An 8,912-nucleotide genomic window follows, 5' to 3' on the forward strand; every position below is an offset into this window, starting at 1 on the left:
AAAAGTGCACAGGATACTGTGTTATCTTTCAAAGCTGTAGAGGGAGAGAGAAAACATGTCAGTGATTAGTGACTCAAAAAGGTTGTCCTGAGATATTTGCAAAGTCCATCAAAGATATGACTGGATGGATCCGGAAAAGAGCTTTCTTGATAAGTTTTGTGAGAAATTGGCTATAATTTCATGGATCAATATCTCTTTATGTACATTTTTAATAAAAATCATTATCACAAAGTAATATTTGTTATTATACCAGAAAGTAGAAAGTTAATTTGTAAAAAATAATTGCATATACAATTCCACTATTTAAAGATTTACTTTGATAATAATCCGTTGATTATTTAGTATATACCTTCCAGATAAAAACATACTAATAATTTTTTAGCAAAGGTGGTATCATACTCATAACTTATTTTACCTTAATTTTAACTTGCCTTTCAATTCAACAATATTTTGCTAACACATTTGATTTCAATAAATACATCATTATTATTATTCTTGATGGTCACATTGGTATCACACCATGTAGATATACCATAATTTGTTTAATCAGTTGGCATTGTTGGTTTTTACGTTCTGTTGCTCAGCATTGCTGAAATAAATTTCCTTGCTCATAACATTTTTGAGCCTTTGTCAAATTCCTTTTTTTTTTTTGGATACTTTTCTAACAATAGAACGTTAGGATTAATGGGTATGCATTTTAAAGTGTTTTGCTATACTCTACATTTCTTTTATCTAGTGCAAATTTTTCTGTTACCTTAAAGGACATTTTCTGGATCCCTTCTTGTTACTTGATCATTTTGTTCTTGGTAATATGAGCAGCTCCTATTTCACAGGCCAATGTGTGTCTTGGATGACCATTAGAGGTCATCTAAGAAATTAAATATCCCACCTGCACCTCAAATTTTTCAGTCAGAGGTTGACCTTCACATAAATCAAAGAAAAAAAACAGTCTTGCATTAATGCTTTCTAACTCCAATAACATTTAATATTAAAGTCAAATCTCTTTCCTTCCTCCACTACCCACTTTAAAAATAATGTCTTTATGTCTGTGGAAGATTCAGTGGCATTTGATTGTATTTTCCCTGTGGTTGAGTGGTGTTTTATGGCTTATTTGGAACATATTTCATTTTCATGCTCTTACTTGTTACTTTCACATATTTTGCTCTTTTATACTTATTTGAATTAGTTTATGCCAAACAGCAAATCTAAGAAATCTTGGAGTCCAAATGCCTAATTTAAATTATTTTAAGCCTGTTTTATTATAGTGGTAAGTATTTTTGCTATTGTATTCCTCCCACCCCTCTATAACGATGTTAATTATATATGATATGCCAGAGTTCAAGCAATTGGCATTGTTTTGTTAATACCTTTACATCTTGATGGATATGTCATCATCATTATTCTTTTTTTTTTATTTCAGCTTATTATGGGGGTACAAAAGCTCAGGTTATATATATTGTCCATGTCCCGCCCATCCCCCTGAGTCAGAGCCTCAAGCGTGTCCATTCCCCAGACAGTGCGCCTGGCACTCACATGTAGTCATACCTCCATCCCCTCCCCCCACCCCCACCTCCCCAAGTCAGCACCTTCAAACATGGCCATTCCCTAGACGGTGCGCAATGCACTCATCATGTAGGCATACACCCATCCCCTCCCCCCACCCCCCGCCTCAGTCTGATATCCAGTTGGTATCATTCCCCAATGTGCATTTAGGTGATGATCAGGGAAACCAATTTTCTGGTGAGTACATGTGATGCTTGTTTTTCCATTCTTTGGATACTTCACTTAATATAATGGGTTCCAACTCTCTCCAGGAGAACCAAAGAGATGTCGTATCACCGTTATTTCTTATAGCTGAGTAATACTCCATGGTATACATATACCACAATTTACTAATCCATTCGTGAATTGATGGGCACTTGGGTTGTTTCCACATCTTTGCAATTGTGAATTGTGCTGCTATAAACATTCGGGTGCAGGTATCTTTTTTATAGAAATGTCATCATCATTATTCTTGAAGGCTGCAGTCATTACACTTTATAACCATTTAGAATTGGTCTAAGTATGTGAAAATTATTTCTTTCTATGTTCTACCATTCTATATAGGGAAAATAATGCAGAAAAGATTACAAAGCACAATATAAATTATTAAAATTAAAACAAATTTTGTTCTAAAAAACTTCTTTCTTTGAAGACAGGTTGGAGATGACAAGCACCAGCTGTCATGGTGAATTTCATATGTCAACTTGACGGGGCCACAGGATGCCCAGATGTCAGATTACACATCATTTCTGGATGTGTCTATGAGGATGTTTCTGGAAGAGGTAAGCATTTAAATTGGCTAAGTAACATAGGCAGTCCTCTCCAAGCAGATAGGTATTATCGAATCCCTTAAGGGCCTGAAGAGAACAACAAGGTGGAGGAAGGCTGAATTTCCGCTCCCCTCTGCCTGGCTGCTTGAGCTGGAATGTGAGTCTCTCCTGCCCTGGGTGCTGCTGGCCTTCAGACCGGGTCTGGGGTCTACACCCTCATCCTCCGGCTCTCAGGCCTTTGAAGGACACCGCTGGCTTTCCTGGGTCTATGACGTGCAGATGACAGATCATGGGACTTCTCAGTCCCCATGATCATGTGAGTCAATGCCTTATAGTAAATTTCTATATCTGTCTCTCTGTCTTTCCATCCAATCTATACCTCTTGGTTTTGTCTCTCTGGAGAACCTTAATATATCATCTAAATATATACTTGCTAGATAGGAACGTTAGTTTGCATTAAAACATATAAGTACTTCCCATATAGCAAGAAAGTTATCCTGATAAAGCAGCACCAGACTGTCCCGAGCTGGGGCTGGCTGGGATTCCAAAGAGAAGCACTAGACGCCAGGGTGGTCAGTCCAGGACATTTATTAGCAGAGCCACTGGCAGAGGTGCCGCAGCTCAGCCAGCGGTTCTACATGTGTCCGAAGTAAGGGGCTCAGGACACGGAGTTTTTATGAGGGTTTAAGGAAATTGGCTCAGGGATGGGGCCATTTCTTTTAGTGTTTTGGGCAACAGCCTGGCTATCTGGATCAGGTCTGTGAGTGTTCGAGGCCCCAGGTTGGGTTGGAGGCTGCTGGGAAGAGCCTGCAGCCGGTGGGTCCCACGGCGGTCACTGCAGGATTTTCAGTCACGACACAGACACGGGGCAGGGACCGGGGAGCCCACACAGAACTAACCCGTTTATTTAAATTGTATATATAATATAATAAAAATTAGATATAATGTTATTGTAGTTACCGTTTTAAAACACACACATATACACACATTTTATTTTTTTTGAGGTTAAATGCTGGCCATAGCTGTGCAAGCTGAGTTCTTCACCCTCTTTCACCATGTTATGTGGAAGGGATTCTTTGGCAATCTTTTAAGATATGAACTCCTTTTAAAAAACACATAATAAAATCTCATTTTGATAGAATCACTCAACTTTTCACCTCCTTAATTCATAACCCACTGTACTCCCAAACAATAAAAAAACTTCACATGATATCACCTGGCAAAAATCTCTTGGAAGTCCTTACATCATGGAAAAATGCCTTCAAATTGGGTAGATGCGGTGGCAGAAATAACATTTGATTTTAGGGTGCCCAGATAGCTATCAAACTAAATTAGGTGCTCGTTGAAAAACACTCCCTGTATGATATTTTTTGCTCACTTATGATTTTGTATTGACAATGGCATAAACCCTGTAAATGTTCTTCACAGTCCTCAAATCTTTTGTTCTTAGAACACCTTTAGACTCTTACAAATTATTGAGGCCCCCAAAGAGCTTTTGTTTATGTGTATTATATTTAGATATATTGAGTGTATTTAAACTAAAACTGAGGAAATTTAAAAATATGTACTGAAAAAAATGACCAGAAATCAAATAACAGCATGGCAGTAGTAAGTCCTTAACTTTCAATAATAATACTGAATATGAATGGACTAAACTCTCCATTTATTTTAAAATAACAATCTATTATTTTAAAATAACAATCATTTAAAAATAATCTATTATATAAACTATGTATTGATCATTTATTTAAAAATAATCTATATTATATACATTTTAAGATTTATTTTAAATAAATTATTATTTTAAAATAATGATCTATTATTATATCTATATATGGATATGTAGATTGTTTAAAATAACAATCTACATATCTATTATGTATATGTACCACAATTTCTTTATCCATTTTTCTGTTGGACACTTAGGTTGATTCCAAATCTTGGCTATTGTCTCATTAACACAAAAATCCTACCCATCATTTATTTTTAAATAACAATATATTATAATATTATATATTATAAAATAACATAAATAACTTTTTTGTGAAAAATAACCTTATTTTTTAAAACTAAAAAAAAGCTTTAATTAGAAAATTGGCATTGTTTCACATTTTTGCAAGTTTCTTTATGGTCTGGCTTAATAGAATACAGCAGGATTCTTGTATCTGCCTCTGTGTTTTATTTGTTACAACATTGCAGATGATGTAGCCTCTGTAAAACTTCACTGTATGCTCATGAGAGAATGAGAATGAAAAGGGAAAATAATGTCTCAGTATTATTATGAAAATAGTTTGACCTCATGGACTCCCTGAAAAGGCCTCATGGACCGCCCCTGGGTTCCCAGGTCCCACTTTGTGAACCACTGTGCTAGACTGTAAAAATTTGGCTATCCTTATACATCTTTATTGTGGAATAAAACCACTTATTGGAACCATTATTGCAGCATGGTATTGGAGTGCTACAGCCTAGGATTTGAAGAATAGCTCTGACATTCAGTTGCTTTGTTATCTTGGGAGAGTTAAACTTTTGAACCTCAGTTTCCTCATCTGAAAATGGGTATAATAATGTTTACTTCATGGGTTATTTTTAAGGATTGGCATTCTTAGACACCTATAATTTCTGGTGGTTTTCAGTTATCAGAAGCTTATTACTGAGAAACTGGTGGACTCTGGGTATCTTGATAAAGATCTCTTTCTGGTCCTCGAAAGTGGAGAAACTGTCTTCGTATTATGGTAATTTCAGAAAACAAATGAATGGCTGAAAGATACTGTGGCACCTGTGTGTGAAATTACTGCCAACTGCTACTACTGGTATTATCCTGTGTCATGACGAGGACTCTGAGGCCCACAGGTGTCCAGTCACTCTGACGAGACCAAGGCCAGCAGGAGGGGGAGGAATGGGACCCTGCAGGGTCTGCCTTCAGAGTCCTTACTCTTAACCAGCACTCTGCATGGCCTCTCCTGGCAGCATTTTTATTGTCATACTACAGATTTGGGAATTGGACTCTTGAGTTTAATGTTTGTCATTTTCTGAATGAATTTTATGTTACAGAAAAAATATTAAAATTTACATCCATGTTAGATGAACCACGGGCCATTGCTATGAAATAAGGGCTGTCCAATGTGGATTTCTTCAGTCCTTCACTTGTGGTCAGCTCTGCTTTCCTTTGCATTTGGTTTGATTTTGTAGGATTTCATGTTACTAATTGTGGAGATATGTTCTTATAATATTCTCTCTATGGAGTTTCTCACCACTGATTGTCTAAAGAATAGTTTTCAGCATGATTATTGTCCAAGTGATGGCATTTTAAAAAATGTTAAGCAAAGAGAAATTCCTTCATTTGTGGGATTTTATGAATGAAATAGCTAAAACATATTTTCCCTTCATTCATTTTAATGAATTTTTAACTGCACTGGACATGATGCTTCTTACTGTGTCAGTGACATCATTCTGCAAAGCACTTGCACCAGAAGTGGTCCAGGGGCAAAGCTGGGCCCGAGAGAATCCCTAAGCTGGTCTCCTGGTGACTCCTGCTTCTCCTCACAGCCCGGGCCATACCTCTGTCCTGACGCGTCTGGTCCCTTATGCAGAGCTGACAGTTTCCTGGAAAGAAATGATCTCTTAGCTTATTACTGCTTTCATTTCGGTTTCATTTGTTTTTTCCAACAAATATTTGATACAAAAATTGTATTTTTATATGTATGTAGCAATTACATGGCTGATTCAGATCTCAGTGTAAGAGGATAAAATTAATCTTTTCTGATGAGTTTTATTTATTTTATCAGAGGAGAAACTTCCCTGTGAAGCTAGACTGCTAATATTCATTGTTTTTCTTCAATAAAATTATGTGGCACAATTTAGGTGACGTGTGCAATCTAATTAGTCTTAACAGGGTCAGCATTACCATCTGGACTATAACATAAGACCACCAGTTGAGGAAAAGAAATTATGGAATTTTTAAACTTTTTATAAGAGTTTCCTTTTAATAAGGTTTATTTAATTATGATATCAAAGGAAAATTCCATTCTTTGAGAGTCAGTTTTAAAAATATTTCACAGTTAAAGTTAGTGCAAATACTATGAAGTCACTTGGTTTCAGCAGTTTGAAGAAAGCTCTGAGCGAAGTGTGAGATGTTAGAGATCGATCGTAGTTCCTGCGCATGCTGGCTCCCACTACCTTAAACATTTCTGGCTCTATTTGCCGCCTCATCTCCTATAAGCATTTTGTTTTTAATTGCTTTTTAACCCTGAACTCTGTAAGTCTCTCTCTGGGGTTTCTCATTGATCATGAGCATTAACATCCTTCTTCCTCTACTCCTAATACTCTCTAAAACAGACAGACTCTTGCCAGGCTGGGTCTATAAGGTTTCTTACATCTTTCCATTTCTCTCTTCTGCACCCATTCTTACCCTACTTCCAGCCCATCTCCATCTGTATTTGCTATAATGAAGCAGACTCCTCCTGCTTCCTATGTTAGATTAAGCTAAAACCCCAAACATTTTATGAGATAGTTTTAAAAAAATTGTACTTTGATTTGCTAAAATTTTGTTGAGGATTTTTGCATCTATATTCATGAGGGATATTGGTCTGTAGTTTTCTTTTTTTGTTGTGTCTTTTCCTGGCTTTGGTATCAAGGTAGATAATTGGCTTCATAGAATGAGTTAGGAAGAATACCATCTTTCTCAATGTTGTGGAATAATTTCTGTAGTATAGGTATGAGTTCTTCTTTGTATGTTTGGTAAAACTCTGAAGTGTAGCCATCTGGTCTGGGACTTTTCCATTTCGGGAAGTTTTTAATTGCTCCTCCAATTTCTAAGCTTGAGATTGGTCTATTCAGAAATTATATTACCTCCTGGGTGAACTCAGGGAGGTCGTATGTTTCCAGGAATTAGCAGCATGTCAAAGAAATAATTCACCATGACCAGGTGGGCTTTATTCCAGGGATGAAAGGCTGGTTCAACATACACAAATCTATAAATGCAATTCACCTCATAAATAAATGAAAGAACAAAGACCATATGATTCTCTCAATAGATGCAGAAAAAGCATTTGACAAAGTCCAGCACAGCTTTATGATAAAACTCTTTACAAAATAGGCATAGATGGGTCATATCTCAAAATTATCAAGTCCATTTATGATAAACCCATGGCCAATATCATAATAAATGGGGAAAAATTGAAACCATTCCCACTTAGAACCAGAACCAGACAAGATTGTCCACTATCTCCAAGTCTATTCAACATAGTGCTGGAAGTCCTTGCTAGAGCAATTAGACAAGAGAGGGGAATTAAGGGCGTCCAAATTGGGGCAGATGAGCTCAAACTCTCGCTCTTTGCTGATGATATGATATTATACCTAGAAAACCCCAAGGATTCAATGAAGAGACTCCTAGAATTGATAAATGAATTCAGTAAAGTCTCAGGATACAAAATCAATACACACAATCAGAGACATTGATATATGCCAAGAACAGTCAAGCTGAAATTCAAATAAAAAACACAATACCTTTTACAATAGCCTCAAAGAAAATTAAATATCTAGGAATATATTTAATGAAAGATGTGAGAGACATATACAGGGAGAACTGCAAAACTCTAAGAAAAGAAATTATAGAAGATATAAACAGATGGAAAAATCTATCTTGCTCATGGATTGGTAGAATCAATATCATTAAAATGTCCATACTACCTAAAGTGATCTACAGAATTAATGCAATCCCTATCAAAGTACCATCATCATTCTTTACAGATCTAGAAAACATAATTCTATGCTTTGTATGGAACCAGAGAAGACCTCATACGGCCAAAGCAATCTTAAGTAAGAAGAACAAACTGAGAGGTATCAGTCTACGGGACTTCAAGCTGTACTACAAGGCTATAGTAACTAAAACAACATGGTATTGGCACAAGAACAGAGACATAGACCTTTGGAACAGGACTGAGAATCCAGAGATGAAACCATCTGCATATGGTAATCTAATCTTTGACAAAACAGACAAAAATATACACTGAGGAAAAGAATCTCTTTTCAATAAAGGGTGCTGGGAAAACTGGATAGCTACATGCAGAAGATTGAAAGTGAATCCCCACCTCTCACCTCTCACAAAAATCAATTCAAGATGGATAACAGACTTAAACCTAATGCATGAAACCTTAAGAATTCTAGAAGAAGATGTTGGGAAGACCCTTTCAGACCCTTTCAGATTGGCCTAGGTAAAGAATTTTTGAAGAAGTCCTCCAAAGCAATCACTACAGTAACAAAAATAAATAAATGGGATCTGATCAAATTAAAAAGCTTTTGCACAGCCAAGAAAACTATCATTAGAGTGAATAGACAGCCTACAGAATGGGAGAAAATATTTGCTCTCTACACATCCGATAAAAGGCTGATAACAAGAATCTATATAGAACTTAAAAAAATCAACAAGAAAAAATCAAACAACCCCATTAATAAATGACCAAAGGAAATAAACAGAAACTTTTCAAAAGAAGACTGAATAATGGCCAGCAAACATATTAAAAAATGCTCAACATCTCTAATCATTAGAGAAATGCAAATCAAAACCACAATGAGATAGCACCTAACCCCAGTGAGACTGGC

This window comes from Lemur catta, chromosome 23 (genome assembly GCF_020740605.2).
Source record: "Lemur catta isolate mLemCat1 chromosome 23, mLemCat1.pri, whole genome shotgun sequence".
Taxonomy (NCBI): domain Eukaryota; kingdom Metazoa; phylum Chordata; class Mammalia; order Primates; family Lemuridae; genus Lemur; species Lemur catta.